This window comes from Cetorhinus maximus, chromosome 7 (genome assembly GCF_964194155.1).
Source record: "Cetorhinus maximus chromosome 7, sCetMax3.hap1.1, whole genome shotgun sequence".
Classification (NCBI taxonomy): Eukaryota; Metazoa; Chordata; class Chondrichthyes; order Lamniformes; family Cetorhinidae; genus Cetorhinus; species Cetorhinus maximus.
In genome coordinates, this window is record NC_135885.1 from 53,032,996 (window position 1) to 53,039,395 (window position 6,400).

Below are 6,400 nucleotides of genomic sequence, written 5' to 3' on the forward strand. Positions count from 1 at the left end.
TCACACCAAAGATATATCCCAGTGGGAAAGAAGGATTCCAGGAAAGGGATAAACCAACCATGGTTAACCAAGCAAGTTAGGGATAGTATCAAATTGAAAGAAAAAAAAACATACAATGTGGCAAAGATTAGTGGTAAACCAGAAGATTGGGAAAAGTTTTAAAAACCAACAAAAGATGACCAAAAAAATTGTAAAAAGGGAGAAAATACACTCGAGGATGAACTAGTAAGTAATATAAAAAACCAACAGCAAAAACTTCTTTAAATATATAAGAGAGGGGCCAAAGTGAACATAGGCCCCTTAGAGAATGAGGCTGGGGAAATAATTATGGTGAACCAGGAAATGACAGGGGAGTTGAATAAATACTTTGCATCAGTCTTCATAGTAGACGACGACACTAATAGCATTCCAAAAATACTAAATAATCAAGGGGCAAAAGAATAAATAAATGCAATAACTATCACTAGAGAAAAAAGTACTAGAGAAACTAATGGGGCTAACGGCCGATAAGTCCCACGGACCTAATCCTAGGATAGCTACACAAATAGTCGTTGCACTCGTAGTAATCTTCCAAGAACCCTTGGATTCTGGAAAAGTGTCCCAGAAGATTGGAAAACTACCAACGTAACGCCCTTATGAAAAGGGAGGGAGACAAAAAAACAGGTGATTATAGACAGGTTAGCTTAACATCCGTCATTGGGAAAATGTTAAGAGTCTATTATAAAGGATGTAATGGCAGAGCATTTAGAAATGCATCATCTAATCAAGCAGAGTCAGCATGACTTCATGAAGGGGAACTCATGCCTGACAAATTTATAAGAATTCTTTGAGGTAACAAGCAGGGTAAACAAAGGGAAACCAGTAGATGTAATATATTTGGATTTCCAAAAGGCGTTCGATAAGGTACCACACATAATGCTACTTAATAAGATAAGAGCCTTGGGGGTAGTATATTAGCATGGATAGAGGATTGGCTAACTAATAGAAGACAAAGAGTTGGGATAAGGGGGACATTTTCAGAATGGCAACCTGTAACTAGTGGAGTGCCACAGAGCTATTTTTGTTTTTGTTTCAGATTTCCAGCATCCCTAGTATTTTGCTTTTATCTTATTTGCATAGGATTATAACCTTAAAGTCACTCCAGGGCATCTATTATTATACTACATTTCACAGGGATCAGTGTTGGGGCCGCAATTATTTACAATATATATAAATGACTTAGATGAGAGAAGTGAATGTTCTATTGCCAAGTTTGTGGATGACGCAAAACTAGGTGGGAAGGCAAGCGGTGAGGATGACACAAAGTCTAGAGAGGGATATAGACAGGTTAAGTGAGTGGGCAAAAATTGGCAGTTGGAATATAATGTGGGAAAATGTGAGATTATGCATGTTGGCAGGAAGAGAGGAGTTGAATATTATTTACATGGACAAAGACTGCAGAAGGCTGCAACACAGAGGGGTTTGGGGGTCCTCACACATGAATCCCAAAAAGCTAACATACAAGTTCAACTGGTAATAGGAAAGGCAAATGGAATGTTGGCCTTTATTTCAAAGAGAATGGAGGAGTACAAAAATAGGGAAGTCTTGCTAAAACTATAAAAGGCACTAGTTAGACCACACCTAGAATACTGCGAACAGTTTTGGTCCCCTTATCTAAGGAAAGATATTCTGGCACTGGAGGCAGTCCAGAGAAGGTTTACTAGGTTGATCCCGAGTATGAAGGGATTTTCTTATGGGGAGAGCTTGAGTAGGTTGGGTCTATACTCATTGGAGTTTAGAAGAATGAGAGGCGACCTTACTGAAACATAAGATTCTTAGGGGTCTTGACAGGGTAGATGCTGAAAGGTTGTTTCTCCTTGTGGGGGAGTCTAGGGCCAGAGGGCATAATCCCAGAGTAAGGGGTCGCCCACTTAAAACAGAGATGAGGAGGAATTTCTTCTCTCAGAGGGTAGTGAATCTGTGGAATTCTTTGCCGCAGAGGGCTGTAGAGGCTGGGTCATTAAGTATGTTCAAGGCTGAGATAGACAGATTTTTAATCAGCAAGTGAATCCAGGGTTATGGGGAAAAAGGCAGGAAAGTGGAGTTGAGAATTATCAGATCAGCCATGATTTCATTGAATGGCAGACCAGACTCAATGGGCCAAATGGCCTACTTCTGCTCCTGCTTTATGGTCAATTTCTGCCTTCTCCACTGACAAAATGGCTCAAGCAGGGGTACAGTTCCACAGTGGGTAAGCTGCTTTCTGCTACCTTGCACAAGTGTGTGTGTGCGCGTGCCTGCTTGTGTGTGGACAGTGCAGATTTACAGGCTACACAATGGTAGAGGACATCACTGCCAAGCTTGATCCCATCTTCAACGTACAATCACACCCATGCACTTTCCAATGGGGGTCACCGAATAAAAATCAGAAGCAAAAATCCTGGCTGATTTCTTTTTCTCACCACTGGTCCATGAGGGCTCGGTCTAATTTTAGCTTCCCACTTAATTTTGAGGCCAAGACTGACCAATTCCGCAAAGAATAAGAATCAGAGCTTGACCAGCCACATAAATACTGTGGCTACAAGAGCAAGTCAGAGGCTGGGGATTCTGCAGCAACTAATTCATCTCCTGATTTCCCCAAAGCCAGTCCGCCATCTACATGCCACAGTCAGGAGTCTGATGGAATACTCTCCACTTGCCCAGATGAGCGCAGATCCAACAACACGTGAGAAGCTTGACACCATTCAGGACAAAGCAGCCCACTTGATTGGTACCCAATCCATCACCTTAAACATTCACTCCCTTCACACCGGCACACAGTGTCAGTAGCGTATACTATCTTCAAGATGCACCACAGCAAGACTTCGACACCACCTTTTAAGCCCACAATCGCTACAGCCGAGAAGAACAAGGGTAGGAGATGCATGGGAACACCACCACCTTCAATGATGATGTCACACACCATCCTGATTTGTAAGTAATTGCTGTTGTTTCATTGTCCTTGGGTCAAAATTCTCAATCTTCATAACTACCTTGGTGTATCTACACCACAAGGACTACAGCAGTTCAAAAAGGCAGCTCAACACCTTTTCATGGGCAATTAGCTATGGCCTTGCCAGTAAAGCCTATATTCCACAAATCAATTGAAAAATTTCTGGTCTGTGTGGCTAAGTAGTACACCTGGCACTAAACTTAGCTTTTGGGAATTTAAAAAAATTTTAAAAAAAAAAAATTTTTTAAGTCTTTTGATTTTCCTTTTGTATGCCAAACAATACGAGCAGTGATGGCTTATCATTACTGAGTTTAAATATGAGAGACTGAAATAACACACAGCTGAAGCCCCCCAAAGTACTATAATGGATAGTCCATGAACTCAATTAAATGGTCAAATCAGTAATTATTCCAATTCAGTATTAGACTAAAATTTTGTTGTTTTTTTAAATTATAAAAGAAATTTGGATAGAAAAGAGGACATGTTCAAAATAGTAATACTCCTTTGCAAATTTTTGATCTTCAAAAAGCAGTCCTGGTGGCAAGACTGAGAATGCAAATATTTAAAATTCATTATTGCTGAAACAGCCTATAATATCGAGGTGCATTGTCTCGATTTACCCCTTTAATAAAAGGAATTGTAAACCTTTGCTCACGGGACAGAGTGGATTGTTATGCTCCAATTAAACATTTGTGTTTCAGGAGAAATGTAATGGAGCAGTACATAAAGCATGAGAGCGCGCTTGCAGTTCATTCACAAACTGTAAGCTATTAGTATGGAAGATGTACAAAGTGACATTAAAACAGTTTCCATGTCTATTAGTTACATAAGGGAAATTAACGTAAACACCTCAAATCACCAGCATGTTGCAAAACACCGACTGCTATCCTACGAACAGACAAGCAACAACTTTTTAGTGTCCACACATAATTGCTTATCAATTCTGCTATTTGTAATAAAAAAATTAGCATAAAATTGTACACAAACCACAAAGCAAACATAATAGTCAGCTTTTACTTATGTATTATGGCACCACAAACTGTTTACACAATGCATTGTCCGGCAAGAACTTTGGTTCGGCCAACATTTGTAACTTACACCAGATTAGAAAAAAAACATCTGTAAAGCAGTTGAGAGTCAAATACAGTTATTTTGTTAAGAACATAAGAAATATGAACATGGTAGGCCATATGGCCCTTCAAGCCTGTTTTGCCAACAAACACAATCACGGCTGATCTTCAGCTTCAACTCCACTTTCCCGCCCACTCTCCGTGTCCCTTGATTCCCTGAGAGCAAAAATCTGTCTGTGTCAGCCTTAAATACATTCAATGATGGAGATGGTAGGTTCAATTTTGTAGTTTTCACAGATTTAAATTTTTTAATGTACAAAAATGCATAATCTCTCCATTCTAATTTACAAATTAAAATTTAATTTTAAAGCTTGGGTGTACTACACAATAAAATGTTAACCTGGGAAAGTAATGCAATTATTACGTGGTTTGGTTGGCCTTCATTTTAAGATACTGCATAATGGTGAGGAACTAGTGCTAATCAAAAATGATTGTACAGAACAGAGTTGAGCACATGAACTTGAAAAAGTATAATCTGTATAATTTGTTGACAAAAGGAATTTGTTATGTGCTTTGCAAACACAAAAGACATTGAGCAATGTTGAACATTGAGAATTGATTATATATTACACACAAGAGAGTGTAGGATTCAAGAAATTCTTTGCAAGTGTATGCAATACCTCAATTTTTTTTTAGCTTTTAGTACTAAACAAATCTTCATTATTGTTCATTTACAGTTACAAGACCAATTGATATTTGTGACATTCCATTTGTCTTTCACAAGCAGAACTGCAAACAATAATTAAAAGAAAGGTTAGCAGAAGAAGGAGGGAATAATCTGATGTTAGTAACATCTTAGAATAGCCTAAATAAGCCTCATATTCACAGAATATCACCTTATTTACCTTCTAGCAAAAAGGAATCTAGATCTTTCCAAAAATCTTGACTCCTTTAACTACTATAAAGCTGTATGAACACTGCTTGTTGAATTGCCACCTGGATTAATGGGGCCATGTTCAGAGATGGATCTCATCCCAAATCCAATGCAGACACAATGGTGATCTGCCAGTATAAACTTCCAATTTGAATCCCTATTTGCTGGTTTTGCAGGAAAATAATTCCAAAGTCTTGTTACTGCATAAAGAACCAATTGATGCTGTAAATACATTTAACCAAAATATGGAAAAAAATCCTAATGTGACAAAATCTATTGTCATTGTAAAAGAACATTTGCAAGATCAGAGGAAACATTGGAGTTTGCTTAATACAAACCTGGATTTTAACAAGCAAGAACAATCATGAACTCATGGGGTATTTAATACTTCTTGGGAAATTTTGGAAGTTGTTTAATTTACCATTATTTTAAGAACTTATATATTTTTTAAATATCCTTTTCTATTAGGGAGTAAAAATTAGTTTCTGGAAATATATAGTTTTCTAAGGTCAGAAGTCATTGCCAAAATTTGGGGATTAAGAAGTCAGACAACAGAACAATTAATTATTTTGGAGAACAAGACAAAAAAGTGTTGGCATTCAAATTATTATATCCCTGATTTTAGGTCTCATCTCAAGTGCAACAGCTCATAATAACAAGATAATTATGGATTCAGCTGGCTAATTATAAATTAACATGTTAAATTTCAGCTTTTCAAAACGGTAAAGATGAATAAAGGCAATTTCCACTTTTCTCCAAGGTGGGCAAATACCTGCTCCCAACTCTCAGTGAATGACTTTCAATTCTCATCTGAAAAGGCAGGGGGATTGTGAGATCATGTGAAAGAAGTTTGGCATAATAGGCCCGCTGGTTTTTATTTTTCAAGTGAAAACAATTCCCTATGGTCAAGATTAGGAATTCACTACAAAAGTAGTGGATCAAAAATATCTCCCGATCAAAGCATGATGATTTTATTTTTAAAGAATCAATTCTGACAGTAGGTCAACCATGAAAACAATTTGAAAATTTCATAAAAGGAAAGCTGAAGCCATTTTCATTGTGCAAATGTTTGGGAATGACCAGCAATTATTGCCATTTTTCTATTTATACATTAATAGCCCAGATCAAAACAATAATCAAAAGCGGTGTTAAATCTACTGGCTATAATGGTCTACTTTTTGTTTAAAAAAATTGCTTTAGCTAGGTGTACAAGAAATTGATGCAACTGTCTGATACTAGAGAGATGAGAATAAGAACCCCAAATACAAGCTAATTCTGTCTACTGTACTCAATTGGCTGAAAAGGTCATCACTGACCAGCCTCTCCTACTGCTTGGTAAATTTTTTGCGTACTCTTCCTGCTTGGTAGATGCACAGAGGTGAGTTAGGTACATTTACAATATAAACTAAAGGAGAAAGATTTAAA